At 41.3% G+C, this 16,082-nt stretch overlaps 1 long non-coding RNA gene across 2 annotated transcripts in view; it reads right to left on the bottom strand.

The window, feature by feature from the left end:
• The window catches only part of LOC120225268, a 154,995-nt gene that overhangs the window by 121,626 nt on the left and 17,287 nt on the right, over positions 1-16,082 (bottom strand). For both annotated transcript variants that reach the window (XR_005526773.1, XR_005526774.1), the window contains exons 3-6: positions 15,079-15,286; positions 13,297-13,426; positions 12,989-13,143; positions 1,888-2,035 (exon numbers count right to left, since the gene is read on the bottom strand). This is a non-coding gene — a long non-coding RNA (uncharacterized LOC120225268). The remainder of the gene's footprint in view (positions 1-1,887; positions 2,036-12,988; positions 13,144-13,296; positions 13,427-15,078; positions 15,287-16,082) is intronic.

Below are 16,082 nucleotides of genomic sequence, written 5' to 3'. Positions count from 1 at the left end.
TCGTGGTGGGCCACATAATATTTCCATTGGATGACACACACAATGAAGAGATTTCAGACTTCTCACCTGTTTGCATAATTAGCATTACATATTTGTAAAATTAAGGTACTGCTATCGCCGTTATTACCAAGTTTCCTTCCTTGCAGGGTGCTGCATGCGCGTGTTTACTTTGGAGAATGATCAGAGAAAGTGCCTCCACCTCCAAAGGCTCTCTGTGTCCACACGGTCCCCATACAAGGCACACAAAGCCCCCACTTCATCTCATGGCCTTGCCCCAAATAAAATACCCAGGGCCAGCTTGAGGAATGAGACAAGAGAACAAGAGCCACTGGCCTGAAAGGCCTGGCTCTGAGTGTAGTTTCTCGGTCTACTGCTGGTTTGAAAGGATTCTGTAGCCATAGGCTATCTCCAGATAGAAAGATGGTTCAGTGACATCCCTTTGGTAAATAAGTAGCTATTCCTCCTCCTTCTAAACGTCACATTGAAGTAGGCTGTGTTTTCTGATTAATTCAGTTTGAATACTGCTGACTGTCTGTCACTGTAGTCGTATGTCACTGGTGGCAGCTCAGAGAGTCTAACCCTCTCTAACATCCGTGCACACAATTCATTTTAAAATGTGGTCTAATAGTTACTGAATACCTGCAAGGTAAAGGGAAGATGGGATGCATTTTCCCTCAAAATAGCCTGCAACCAAATTTATGAAAGCAAACTCTGTAGGCACCGTAGCGTTCTTTGCAATGCAAAGGCTGTAAGTCACTTGGAAATTTCCCCGAAGAATTGTCTTCATCTTTTACCAGAGCCTGACCAAGCCCGTGGTACTCCGACATGGGAGGAGATATGGTACCTCCTTAGGTTTTCTTTGGCGTATAATTAGAGAGGGACAAAATACCACGGTGCTCATCCCTGCGTGGTCTGATGGAATAGCCCTAGGTTTTCACACCAACCAGCAGATCTGAGCAAGCCCCGTGCCCCACAATGCACCTCACTTTTTCAGTTCTGGAGGGAGGATGGTGTAGTGGAGACCCAGGGCTTTGGAGTCAGAAATCGTTTCAAACGGTAGCTCTTGCTGTTAATGAGCTTTCTAATGCGGGCTACTTGACTTTTCCTGGCCCTCAGTTCCTCATTCACAAAATGGTAATGGTATCACCTCATTAAGTTCCCTTGTCGAGCAAATGAAACCCAGAACAGGAGGGTGTAGCCCCTGTCCCTTGTTCTTTGAACGCGCATTAGAAAAAAGCACTACTAAAATATGTGCATAGCTTTTACGCATGCCCATGTGCAAAAGTGACAAGGCTTTGACCTAATCTTGCCCCGGGCTTTGGCCTCTACCTCCAACAATAAATATATACTCCTCTGTTTACAACTCCATAAACAGGGACATGTATTTTTGTTAACAATGCATGCTCTGGGCTGTCTCCGTGATCAATTACTTTATATCACTTTCAAATTGCCATATGTTTACATCTTTCGAAATAGCTGTCCCCTGAACCAAAAGGGCCTGCCTGACTATGGCATGGTCAGAAGGGTTCCCTTCAACTTATCACATCTAGAAATGCCACAGACAGAAATGCTTCCGGGCTATTTGTTAAGAAAACTAGCATAAGCTGCTTATCAGAAAATATTACATTTTCCCTGAAAGGTGAGCTGTTCTGTCAGTTGCTTGGGCTGTGTGAAATTCCTTTTTTGTCATGATAGGTCACTGCACAGAAGCTATCCAGAGACTGCCATCTCCCCGGTGGATGCCAGGGCCCTGGGCAAAACCCTGCAAAGCTAGCCTTTGTTTTCAGAACAAGTGCACTGTGGTTGGAATCCAAGCCCCATATAAATGTAAGTGGCATTAATGTTGTGCTAATTGTACAATTGCTAAAGACATATCGATCAACTTACCTTCTGGATCCAGACCCTATACAGACTTGGTGCTCTCTAGTTCCTCATGCTGACTGAATAACGTGGTAGAAAGTATGTCATTCTTCTTCTTCTTCTTCTTTTTTTTTTTTTTCTAAACTCTTCAGCCTAAGATCTGAAGTGTCAGCACCTGAAAGAGCACGACAAGGAGACAAGGCCTTGAGTTTCAGGTCCTGTTCTGTTAGTTATTGGTGGCATTGGGCAGGTCTCTCCAAATCTCTGCCACTCAGTTTCCACATCTGTAAAATGTCAAAGAAAGTACCATTTCTCTCTCGGAGTAATTACGGGGCTCATGGGAAAACACTGAAGTAAAGATTCTTGCTCACTGCACAGGCGAGGATAAATGTAAGCATGGAAATGACCATGATTATAGTCAAACGTGTTATCAGATTCCACACAATCACGGCGAGAGGCTAATCACTGCCACTCTCAGCATTGAGTTTTACGCTCAGTGTGTTGGGCTCAGCCAATCAGTGTAGTGTTTTAATGCTGGGTCGATTAACGACCTAGGAGGATTGGATTCTGCCTGGTTTATGGTCTGGACTATACAAATTTGCATTTTGACCAGAGACCTGGAAGAATTTACTGTGCTTCATGAGGTTTTACAATGGAGTCTATTAAGTATAATAATATTAATAATAACAATAATAATAATAATCAAACACTCAAAAGGGTAAATGGCTTTCTCGAAGACATTATAGGCAGTAAAGATCAAGATTTAATTTACACCTGACTCTGTCTGGGTCAAAATATCATCATCCAGAGACATGCAGCTTCAGAGGCTCTGTGCCTGAGAACGCTTCTGAGAAAGGCGATGACCAGAGTCATGTAATCTTAAGCTCTTTCCTTTAATTCTCAAGAGCAAATAGAAACAGTTTACACGCGATTCTTGTAGATGTAAAGACAGCACCGAGTCTCACGTTTGGAGCAGAAGTATGAAAAGATCAAATTTACCTCTCTCTCCCTTTCATTTAGAAGACTCAAATTCTCTCTCTCTCTCTCATCCTCCTTCTTTCCCTCCCTCTTCTCTCCCAGTTTTTTTTTTTTCCTCTCTCTTTCTCCCTCATCTCCTGCCTCCTTCTCCCTTTTCTCTCTCTCTCTCTCGGAGAAACATTGGCCCAGGAATAAGAACACAAGACTTTAGGCATCAGAACCATATTTGGACACCAGCTCCACTAACTCCTAGCTCTGAGCTTAGGTATTGACTTAACTGCTCAGACCTCAGCATCCTCACATCTGAAATAAACCCACTCTCCTTCCCTCCATGTAAGGCCATGGGTGGACCACGGAAAATCGCATAAACAAGGGGCCTAGCAGGGTGCTCTCCATTAAGGAATGGAAATTCCTTCTCTAACCTATACATGATATCTGAACAAATGGTATGAGAGGAGCAAACTATGATCTCTCAGATTTTATTACTTTCTAAATATAAAGATTCTTGTCAAGTTGATGTGTTTGTACTGAATTGAGCGACTATTTTCACATCACGCAGAGGGAGGCAGTGTTTTTCAGGATTGTGTGTCATTTGGCTACTGGTTCATGGATGCACCGTGCAAAGCCTCTATGGCTCTTTTCCATGGTTGGCCAGTGGTTAGGCTCAAGACCTGTCCTTTGTGCTCAGTGATCAGTATATTCCAGCCTCGTCCCTTCTCCATCTCTTCCTCTCCCCTCCCTAGTCACTCTGACACCTGCTTTGCAGCCAGCACAAGGGCTGAATTCCCGAGGAGAGGGGTCTAGGAGGGCTCTCAGAATGGGTTTGGTTTGTGTTATTTGCAGTAACTGGTTGTAGGTGTTTTTAGCTTCTAATCTCATGTCCTTTTCTGAGCTTGTTACAAATCACCTCTAATTACCTGCTTCAGGGTCCAGTGTCAGGCAGGGGTTAAAGTAAACAGTACTGAAAGACACTACTACTTGAAGCCAAAAGTAGTCCCCCATACGAGGGACAGGAAACAGCCCCTGAGACCTCAGGCATCCCTCCCCACGGACATTCCCTGAATTCCTTCCAACTGTTACTTCCTTTTCTTAAATGCAGAGACTATTTTCTGACTATGCAGAATCACAAGCCATGTGCCTACTAAGCACACCTGTGATATAGTAGGTGTTTCTGTTCTTAAAATGATTGCCCCGGAACCATACTGACTGCATGGGAACGCTAAGTGATGGAAGACTTTGCTGGAACCTTTTATTGTTTGTTTATTTATTTGGAAAAATGGTAGATGAATCACTTAACCCACTGTGGAGAAGCAAGGTAAAGAGAGAATTGTTTTTCTGACAATTACCCGTGGCTCAAGTAATCAGAAGGCCATGATAGAACCCTCTGAGATGTGCCACTGTGGGTTCGCTCTGAATAGATAAATATAATCTGAAACACTTAGATCTTATGTGTTCCCAAATTGTCTGCTCTGTGGATTTGCCATTATTCTTATTATTCCAAAGCGTACACATATTTCCGTTTCAAACAATGGTAATAATACACAATTTTGAATTGAAGGTAGGCTCTGTAATCTAGTGTATCTTTTTGTGGTGCGTTCATCTGTAAAGGTACTTTAAAAACCATAAAGCACTATACAACAGAAGGTATTTACTGCGGGTGCTATGTGTATTCTTTATTTTTATATGTAACCACAATAATAATGAAAGGATTCTTGACCTGCCTGCATGCTAGTGATGCTGTTTCACCAAACTCACACCCCAGCCAGCTCCTTTGCTTCCTCGTGGATTTGCAGACCGGACATGGTGAACCCTTTCCAATCTGACAAACGTCACCATCCATCCACCCGAGTCACCATATGTGGCTCCAGCTAAGAGTATCACCACACAATCATACATTTTTACAATGGGTCTATAAAACAACCATTATAATAAATGTCTGCTTAATTAATACATTAGGACATAAAGCAATTTATTATGCTCTTATTTGCTATCATTCTCCCTGCTCAAATTTAATAATGCAAAAAGGTTTCTCAGATGCCAACCCCTGGAAATAATAAAAATACATTCATCATGGATATTGAATGCAGACACGCCTGGCAATACTGCTGGCAAAGAGGAGGCAGTCAGATGTGAAGAGAGAAGTCGGGGCTGTGTGCACAAGCTTGGCTGGCGGGAATCGAGTCTCTCCGACGGAGGAAGGAGCCCAGCGCAATGCTTGGCATGGCAGAAAGGAAGGTGCCCGGAATAACTATTATTACAATATGCAACAAAAGGGGGAGGGAGAAAAGGAGCAGGGGTGAAAAGCTTTCAAGTCAGTTAAATTCATGAGGGCTATGGAGGCTCAAATTGAAATTATCTCACTCTGTGCTGATAAATAAAGGAGCTCTGGTACCTAAATCATGACACTAACTATACGTTTCGATTTTTTTAAGTAGTGATTAGGTGGATACTCTGGGGAACCTACCAGCCTTCACAGAGATAACAGACTCAACTTAATATCAACTTAAAAAGAGACTTGAATTCTAACCAATCTCATGTAATGAATTGAAATTCTATAGCTTTCAGAGGGGGGGAAAGATAAAAAAGCGACACGGCTCCATCCTCTAACTTGCTGTCAGGAAATATAATTTGTGCTCTCGGTGATTCACCTAGCTCATATGCAGCATGCAAATTTATTTCCCTAATAATCAGACCTGGAGATTGCCCAAGAGGATTAATAGCATCATTCCTTATGACCGCCAGGATATTATGCACCTCTGACATGGAAAAATTGTGTTAGTTCTACAGAGAAAACGCAAGGATATTTGTCCTGCTAGACAATATAATAGGCTGGTGCATCATCAGATTACAATGTCATTTCAAAAACCTTGAATACAAATAATGGACAGTGGGGGAAATGTTGGAACAACCTCCCTTAATTCAGTAGCCTTGAATTCACATGTATTTCTGTGTGTGCTAGGCAGTGTATGCATATTTCTTTTATTAGAGCTTTCCACCATTGCATGCAAAAAGGCGAGGGTATTTTATATTCCATGAGATCTTGTCATTGTTTCTTGGAAAACGGATGAAAAAGACATGAGAAAAAGGGTTCTCTCTATGGCTTTGCTTTATTTGTAATCCACCCATACACAGCCGAAGATAGCGTTCAGAAGCAGAACTTGCATTGGTATCCACTGATTATCTGGAGTTTACATGTGGGGTGTGCTCCTTGGTATGTAGACAAACATGGGTATCAACAAATGTAGCTTCCACTCCTGTCTTTATTCAAACAAGAAGTCATCCGTATCTTTAATCGTTTCATATTTGATACCCAAGGTAAGAGCAGTATGTTTCACAATCGTTGTTTGGGACTATATTTTATTTTATTTCTTTATCTTTGACAAGGAATCGGTCAGAAATTTTCCAGAACAGTAATGTCTCCAGCTGTACTTTAGACCAAAGAACGCTGCCTTGAGACAAGACCAAATTTCATTATTATGCGCATGGGAGCAATAAGATTAGCTCCTACTGCTGCCCCTAAGGTGGAGCAGCAGGATGAACCAATGAGATGATGCTAATGTGCATGTTAATAGTATTCTGCTAGAAGAAGTTGGGATAATTAAACATGTACCGTCTCTTTAAGACAGAGCTGCACACATTTTCTTCGGATGGGTGTTTACAAGAATTCCAATTTCAGGTCATAGCCATTTCTGAGATTGCTTAAGAAAGAGATGGGAATAACTTATCTTATTCATGTATTCAAGGAACCTTATAAAATGTGCAAAACATAACAGTTTTAAGGGGCAAAACATGCATCTTATCTTGACAGAGCTGCTTTATTATGTGTACTGTTGTATACTGACCTAATATATGGAGCATTTTTAGCTAATATACCTTGCAGGAAACCAGCCTTTAATGTGATGGATTTTATGGTATCTCATTAGGGTGTGTTTATATAACCTGATACTAAACACGTTTTCAGATTCATGTTCCTTATTAAAATTGTGAGCCACATTGATTTTTAGTTGGAACAGCCACAGAGTCATTTTTACCATTAAGAAGGGTAGCTCTGAACTTATTCCCTGAGCACAACTGTTTTCTGTACAAACTTGAAGATGTCCCCTTTTCCAGCTTCAATTAGCACAGTCTTCGTGGCATGGCACACTGTCCTCTGATTGCTCAGAAGTGTCTGTTAGGTTATTATCCGTAAGGCAGAATTGTTAATTTCATAGAAAGTTTTTCTCATTGCAACGCCCCCCCCCCTTTTTCCTGGAAGAAAAAAAAATCCATTAATTCTCCTGTTGTTTTCGGATCAGTATCTTTGATTTTGTGAATTAGCTCCAAATAAGACTGATATATTGGCCCTGAAGAGTACACCTTTTCATATCTGAGCTCCTGGGTTTTTCATAACTGACACTACCAGTCATGACAGTGTTTGTGTGAAAGTGGCAAATTAAGAGAAAAGGGGGGTGGAATCCCTTAACATTGTAAGTTGTGTTAAACAAAATAATGACTTTCACATGGTGAAGTCTCGTTTTGTAAACTGATCCTGTGGGGTAACTCAGAAAGTCAGCCATAAATAGTGTCCCAGGGTATTTCAGTGGAGTCAGGGGAAATAATGACCTGGAGGTACTGTAAATAGTTTAAATTATTGGAAGGTCTTTCTAAGAAATGTAATGTGAGAAGGGAGAGAAGTGCTTTTTCTCTATTGTGAAGCAAGTACCTTTTGGAAGTGATCCAAATTCAGAATGCAAATATTTAGAGAAAAGGACTATCTTTTGAGAAAAGCAAAAACTTTACTTTTCTTACTTGTTAACAGTGAAGCTAGTGAACACAGTCCAACCGGGACAGAAAAAAAACAAAACAAAACAAAACCACAAAACACACACACACACATCCAGACAGAAACACGACTCTGTTTATTTCACTTTTGCATTTGAAAATAAGTCACAAGCCTTTAACAGGGAGGGGAAGGGGAACTAGATTTTGCAGGGACATACAGAAAACTGATGGAATGAATATCATTACCCCTGATAGATTGAATATTGTTAATCGTGTGATTACCCCTGATAGATTGAATATTGTTAATCGTGTGATTTCATTTTCACCATATTTATAACTTTAATTATAACCCTAGAATTGTAGTTCACAAACCTCGAGCGATCGCTGTCTATATGTGGCCTAAGACATTTTAAGTCAGAACTTGTTCTGAGAAAAGAAGACAGTTTCCCTTTATTTTGCCCCTGGCATGCTATTCATTATTAAACATTAAAGTTGTGTCAATTACTTTCACATTTGATGATTATCCCAGTTTTTCCAGCAGCTAATCAAGTCTTCTTTAAAGACGTGTCTGGCAGTGACTACGAACCGGTTTGTGCTTTTTGTCTCCTAGTTAACCATACTAGTTGGTTATTTCAATTCACCCCACCACCTTACTACCCATCACCATCATCCCCAACTAAGATAACAGGACGACTTAGCCATTTATTTTAATCAAGGTGAGACTGAACTTTCAAAGTTACTCTTTTGCTAAACCTAAGAGCCAGGTTTCCGTACTTCTTTTAAATGGGGATGAACAGAGCTATCCTGAGAACAACTCTGTTGTTAGTATTAACAGCTTCACAGTTATTCGGCTTGAGGTGTAATTATTTTACCATTATTACATGCAAAGCTTTTAACAAAACAGTCGTTCCCTCCATTTAAGCAGAGAGTTTTATAATTTATTACATCTCTTTGGTCATCAACACACTATACAAACAGTTGGCCACCGGTGACCAATTACATTAAGGTTAAGCAACATAACTTTAAATTAGAAATAAGCTAATGTATCTTCATCAAGGGCCTGCTGTGTTTTCACTGCTGTTTATGAGATGATACTAAATGTGGATATAGAGCACGCTCACTGGGACCAATTCCTTTCGGCCTGAAAATGGGAAAGTCTCGAGTGTACCCGGGTCCAGAGCTAATTAATGGGATAACATCTGCTTTAAGCATTCAGCTGGAGTAATTTCTATCAACTTCCCAGCGAAGGTGCAGAGGAAACTGTCAGGCAACTAAGTATCTATCAGGAGCCATATTAATCTGTGACAGGACTGCAAAAGGCACATTCGGTTTTGGTTTTATATTGATTTGGGGTGCTGCTATTATCAGCATGGGGTTCCCTCCCATGCTCCCTCTCTTCGATGCATGAATGATTATGGGGGGGGGGTCTATACGCAAATAGCCTATTTATATACACACAGGCCAGGGAGCTGGCCATGTTTTCAAAAATTCAGCGTAGGGGAGATAAAGGACAAGAATAAAACGGCCATGTTCTTCTGAAACAATCAGTTTTAGCCACAAAGACACTTATGTTGTTTTATCGTATTACTTAAAAACGCATCAGGATTTGCTAAAGAGAAATACCAGTACTGTAAAACAAGCTTCAGAAGGGATAAGCCCACTTATTTCGTGTTATTTCATGTTATCAGCTCTTGTACAACATGATTCCAGCTTTAGTAGCAACTAAATAAAGCCACCTCTCCTGTGCAGTCATTTACATAAATCCAACCTGAATGGAGGAAGAAAGTAATTCTCTGACACCTTACAACATGTGACGTGTGCGGAAGTAGCAAGAGCAGCCATTCCCTTAGCAGAAGCCTCCCAACAAGCCAACCCTTTATTTTGCACCAATCCTAAATTCCATACTTTATGTTTTGTTCATTTTTTGTCTTGCAGCAAAGCAGGAGAAAGAGTTCATTTTAATGAAGAGTTCAGGGAGACATGGTTCCCTGTGTCTGCATTTTTGGAGTAAGCCCTGTACGTCTCCTAGGCGGTAACACAAGCCAACAGCACTGAGCTCTACGATCCCAATGGTCAACAGAAAGACAGAAGAGGAAAGATACACACTGTCTTTAGTGGTTGAGTTGAATTTCGCTGATGTTACTTTTTAATAATCATGGGCCCAATAACTGGCATACATAAAATATGATCCTGAGGAAGAAATTACGATAATGACCATTCACCTTTGCCTGAAAGCTGATGGGGTCGAAGGCCAAATGTCAGCTCACAATGAATAGGAGAGAATTCACACAAATCCCACAGCCTCCCAAAAAAGGTCCCGCTCAGGGTTATTTATGGAAATGAAAATGGGAGAAGAATCAAGATATTTTTTTTAAAGAACCTTAACACTTATACCATAGAGGGGGGAAAAAAGATCCCATTTTTCTTTAGATATTTAATAATCCAGCAAGATTTTTTATTGCCAAATTGAAATTGTGGTTGTCCCCAATTCACATATTTATGCAATAATCTTGTAGTAAACTAATAAGTTGTGTTGGTTAATTGCCAAGCTATTTTGCATACAGTTAAGTTGTGCATATAAAAATATGCATGATGAAACATGTAGTATTTTATAACCCAAAGCAACTAACATGCTCATACCTAATGCATGCACACACACTGTAACCCAGGACAAATTGCTCGTGTTAGTTACTACCACAGGCTGGCAGGCCAGAAAATACATTTGGTGCCTAATATGCATAAGCACAGAAATATGGTCAGGCTCATTACTGTAATAAAGCTGTGATTTGCCAGCAGGATCAGTAGAAGCACACTTGAAGCAGTCTGTCCCTTCCACTAGTTCATGTGCCATAAAGCAGTAAGGTTGTAACAAGGGTGAATCCTCAATTCAGTTGGGCTACCTTGTCTGGGTTATTTGAACCCTTATTTGCCATAAGGGGCCCATTTGCTTGTCCTAATGTGTACACAGTGATAATGTAGCCATTTACGCAATAAGGAAGGTCTGCAAAACAGTAGTCTGCTCTGCAATAACGCAAAGTAGCAAGAGTGTGGAGAACCGGCAACCGTTGGTCCAATTACATAATTCCACGGAGACGTCTTCAAATCAGAGAGGTGGCTTTTGAATGTGCTTCAGAGCAAGTGGAGTACTGGACAAGAAAAAAGCCACGTAGAATTCTTTTTAGTGCTCTGATAAAATTAGAATCATGCTGATGAAAGAAAATGCCCAGGGTCCTGTGCTTGAAGTTTCCATATTAAACAAAAAGACTCTTGAAAAGTTATAGAATTTATATTGAGTTGAGTAGAATTTATATTGCTTCCATGAAGGTGGAAGTTTCTCATTTGGAAAGAAGGCATTAAGCTGTCATTTCCTACCAGATGGTAAGGGACATTCAGTAATCACTCAGGGACACTCTGACCCTGAAGACGAAGGTAAGGTGGCCCCAAATGTGCCACGATGCCCCTCCATGACCTCAAGCATTGTGGGGCTCCTGTCTTTGTTGTTGCCGTCATCAAATGGGTTTGTGAAGGACAGTCTTTGATCACAGAGAGCTAGAAAATTGAAATCCAAGTCTGAGGTCCACTGGCAGGAGCTCTGAAGATCCTATGGTACATATTTTCATTTTCTTCTTTTTCTTTTTTTTCTCGCTTTAAATGGAAGCTAGTTTTGTATTTTTACATACCCATGTAAACAGGCTGAAAAGCTGGTAGTGGAATATAATTAGGAAGAAAATAACAAAATTAAATATCTATAAAGCACAAGTCTTTCCCAAGGTTTGGAAGAGATTATACTCATCAACTAGAAGAAAATATCCAGAAACGTGCACATTCTACTTCCAGCACTCTTTACCATACTTTCCTATGATAAATATCAAGAGTGCCAAAGAAGCATTCCTGCTCTGGCCAACCTCTATTAGCTGCTTCTGGGAACAGTGTGCTGAGAAAGATTCTGAAGTCACAGGAGATGCCAGCGGGCACAAGGAAAGGAATGGTGGTGTGTATTCCAGCTCTCTTCACCCTTGGGTGCCAATGACCAGCTCCAGATGTCATGCACAGCACTGCCATCCTCTCTGGCCCCTCTGTATTCCTCATTCTTCAAGATGCACAACTTCACAGAACACTTCCAGACCTTCTTTGCTCTGGCGTGCTAAGAACTTTGGGTTGGAGTACATAAAGAATGAACGTACGCCACTCGCATTAGTTATGTTTATGTTATATGTGTTATGAAATGTGAATCAGGTTTTAGCCACACACCTTTGCATAGGAAACAGGATATGTAAAAGTCATTTTATGTTTATGTTGATTCTTTTTGGGAAATGGACATGCCATAGTGTAAGGAAAATGGACATCCCTGTGGCTAACAGGGGGCACATCCAGGTTGGCCTAATGGAAAAATGGAGAAGAGAGCTCTCTCTGGGTAGTCAAGTTTTGCTGAGATTCAGAATATTTGCACCCTGCCAATATTCTCTGCCACTGACCTCTGATGCCATCAGAAGTGCTACTAGGAGTTGACATATCATCTCTAGGATACCTCAAGTAGAAGGCAAGCACACTACCAGCCAGGGGTCACACACTAAATCAATAACCTGATTCCCTATTATCAAATCAGCTAATAACTTACAAAAGAGGGTAGGAGTTAAGGGAACTGCAGGATCTTTTCTGTTACTTATTTTAAAGAGATAGAATGGAGATGGAGTAGGAGTGTTAGCAGCACAGGTCTATGACTGGGAAAGGCCTCTCCAGACAGAGCTGACCATGAAGGCTCTGGGTTCAAATCAACCAACATTTTTAACATACCTCCTAGATGCTCTGGGATCCATTGCATAACACATAGGCGTGGCAGGAGCAGATGTTCGAGGGTCAGATAAAATGGCTTAGCATGAGAGATCTCACTCCTCTTGAAGAGACCACTTATCTTTGTTTTTACTTATTACGATGACTTTTTTTAAAAAAATACTGTGATTTTTGTACTCAGCCTTAGAAGGTAGAGAACTACAGCTAGCATTTTTCCATTTATATCCCTTTGAGAGCTTTGTCACATTTCTGAGAATTCAACATTTTTCCCCACGTGGGCACTTTCGATATCACTTCTCATCTCTGTGAAATTTCCCCTCCCCGCAAGCGCTCTGCTTAGACAGGCATAGTCTCTGTCCTTGAAGTGCTTATGGTTTTGAGGAAGAGGACAGATGAGTCACCGGAAAGAATACCCTACCAGTAAGGAGTGTTACAACTGGCTCTGGAGAGCAGCAAATGAATGGCACACCGAGGGCGCGAGCAACGTCACAGGCCTGGACCCCCGCTGGGAGAGGCAACGCCCACCTCTGTCAGGGGCCGCTGGGAATTGGCCCAGCATGTGTTTCCTGAAGTTACTCAGGGCTGCTCCCCAGCTTACCTTCAGAGCGGAGGCTGGATCTCATCCAGGGAAGAAAGTCTCCTTCAGTGGGAAGACAGGCATCAGTCTGGGACCATCATATGCGGCCACTTTGATCATTGGCGCACTCTCTTCCAGGCTGGCCCTTTTCAACTGGAGGTTCCCTGGGGAAAATGCTGGTTCGGGGGAAACAAAAACAGCTATTGATGTTTAGTTTAAAGGCATTTCTGTACGTTGGCTTTTCTTGTCTTCCTTTCTCCCCATGTTCCCTTTTCCTCCCACCCCCATTTGTAGCTTCCCTAAGGTCTCCCTGGATTTGATCTACTGACCTGGGTGCTGAGGCTGGATTTGAAATCTTCTGAAGGGTCCTTAACATGCCAGAGTTAACAGGCCTGCCTGGGCCAGCTGCTGTCTCCAAACTGCCACAAACTCCAAGGATTGTTTGGCAATAAAAATCAGCTATAAAAGTGTGAAAAATACCAGAGACCCAAATGTGAGAGGGAGGTGGGGGAGGGGGGGCATGGCTCTTACACCCTTTTAGTGGACATCTGATTTATTTTTGAAGTGGAAAAGCTACTTTTATAGCTACTGTAGTTCAATTATCTCTAATTTTACACATTTTATGCAAATCTTTCCATCTTAATTGCAAATGAGAAGGGAACTTATTTTTTAAAGCAGAAAAACAAGGTATAGTTTTGTATTTCCTTTTGAATTTTTAATTCCTATTCATGGTTCAGCACCATTAAACTTTTAAAACTCTTTTTACACAGTTGTTTAAAATTATGTGTAATTTAAAGCACACTTGCATGTTCACAAACACCCATAGCCTTAAACAAGTAGCTAATTTTATTCCCAGACCTCACTCTCCCTCTCCACGAAGATACTTTGATGTTCTCCTAAGTGCAGTTTCAAAAGACTGCAAAAGGATATACTTAAAAGGTTTTACAAAGAAACTTACTGTCTTACAAATCAAGCACATTGGAACATATCCTGAGCATCAAGGAACCTGGATGCGAGTTTTTTTGCCAAATGCCCAGATTTCTAACGAGTGGTATGCTGATAGATAGTTGGCGACCAACTCCCTTGGGAGGTGACTAACCACCTCTCTCTGATTTGAGGTGCTCGACAATTTCCACGGTGTAAACACTGCTGTTGGGGCCAAATTCAAGCTAGTGACATGACATCACTGAACCTGAGGTGGGAAGGGATGGTCTCCCCTGGCCTGTGGGGGCAGAGCCATCCAGCCCACCACTACCTCCAGCAACTGGGACATGCCTTGGGGTTTTCAATGGGCTTTACTCTGATCTGGAATCTCAAGAGATCAAAAGCCAGTAAAAAACACATTTTCCACGTTTGGATAGATGTTTCAAAGATGTTATGGGCTGGCGGGAAACTTAGCATAATGCTTACAAATCTAGAGTTATGAGTTTTAGTCAAGAATCTGGCAATCACCAGACACCTAATCTGTGTTAAATCTTTGCCATGGAATATGTTTCCTCGTGTCTATAATGAGAATAAAGTTTGCTCTGCTGTGGGCTTATCTTCTAACAGCAAAAGAACTAAATAGTTGTAAAGTCATTGGCAAACTGAAAGGGAAATATGAACAAAAGCAGAGTATCTTCAGTGTTTATTTAACAATTTAGTCACCAACAGTGTCTTGATGTCACCATAGGAAACACAAAGATTTGCATAACAGAGTACAGAGCATTACCCTTCGATAGACTGTGATTTAGTGTTTTCATGAAAAAACTGCATCCCAGTCATCTGTGGGAAACTTAAATTATTTTTCTGAGCCCTGAATCTTGAGAAAAATCAGCCAATGAATCAGGAAAAAAGGGGAAAAACAGTAGTATTACTCACTGAGAGCATTAAAGCTTTTGATCTGCACTCGCCTTCTCCGTTGGGGAGGACAAAGGAAGCACCCACAAGGCTGGGACTGACAGTCCCTGCAGGAATGAGGGGCGCCCACAAAAGGCTTCAGAATTGGTGAGGGTGCTAAGTGCTCTCCAAGCCCTCGGGGACTTCTTCCCTCTGTACACCCAGTGCAGCAATGGAACCTTCCTCTGGTGCCCACACAAATAATTTCCTGGCCAGGTCCTCTCTCTCCTTACCAATCGTATTTCATCCTAGAGTATCGAGCAGAGGGAACATAATCCTTCGCCTCCAATGAAATTCCAGGCTCCTCTGAAACCAGAAGCGAACAAGAATGGAATGGAAGGCCGTGTATGCAGCACGTCGCATTAGGCTCTCTTGCCTAACAGTAATTAGGTTCGCTCCGGCTAATGTCGGACTCCGGGCAGCTGGTCTGATACTTCTTTCCTAAAGGAAAATGAAGAGTACATACGAGTCCCCGACTTTAACTTCTTCTCTTTTCTCCCTTCCCTTTGTGACTTCATGCTGGTTTGCAATTTGTGTTTTCACCACTGTAGTTAATTCTAAGACACAGTCGATCAACTCATAGCCTCCTTAGTAATGGAAGTACCTCTAAATAAAATTGTGTAAAGCTCAACACTTCAATGGAGAGAATCCCTACCAGCCCTTTCATCTTGTATTTAGCTGGCTACCCTTCATTGAAGTTACATTTATAGCATAATTAATGAAATAAGCTTTTCTTCCGACTTGCCTAAATATCTATGCCAGGTGACTTGGAAATTCTCTTTTTATTAGGAAGCACTACTACCTAAATGGTCTGAGACCTTCCTGCATAACCCTTAGCAGCCAAAATATTCCACCTGGAACACGTGACTGAGACCTGACAGGCTGAAAAATACACTTGCCTCATAATGCATGTCAACAATTTTACTATCTGGTACAAATGGAAACTTGCTGAATTTATTCCCTAAAATGCTTTTTATGCTTTTCTTGGTTCTGGCTTAGTGGTAATGTATTTAAATGTCTGGGAGAAATATTCAAAAGAATGAAACACATAACTTCAGTTGAGATGCCTACATTTCAAACCAAATACTGGCAGATCAGGGAGTATCTAGGTTAATACTATCTTTATTTGATTAGGATAATTCACAGAGACACTGGCTCATTCCTTCAGATCCTGCCTTTTAACCAATCAATATTTTTAGGGTTATGGTTTTCAGAAGGCAGGTGATAATTTTGGAGA

Source organism: Hyaena hyaena, unplaced genomic scaffold (genome assembly GCF_003009895.1).
Source record: "Hyaena hyaena isolate Hyena2069 unplaced genomic scaffold, ASM300989v1 scaffold_1362, whole genome shotgun sequence".
Taxonomy (NCBI): Eukaryota; Metazoa; Chordata; class Mammalia; order Carnivora; family Hyaenidae; genus Hyaena; species Hyaena hyaena.
Note: the sequence above shows the minus strand (reverse complement) of the source record. Positions and strands in the feature narration are given on the sequence as shown.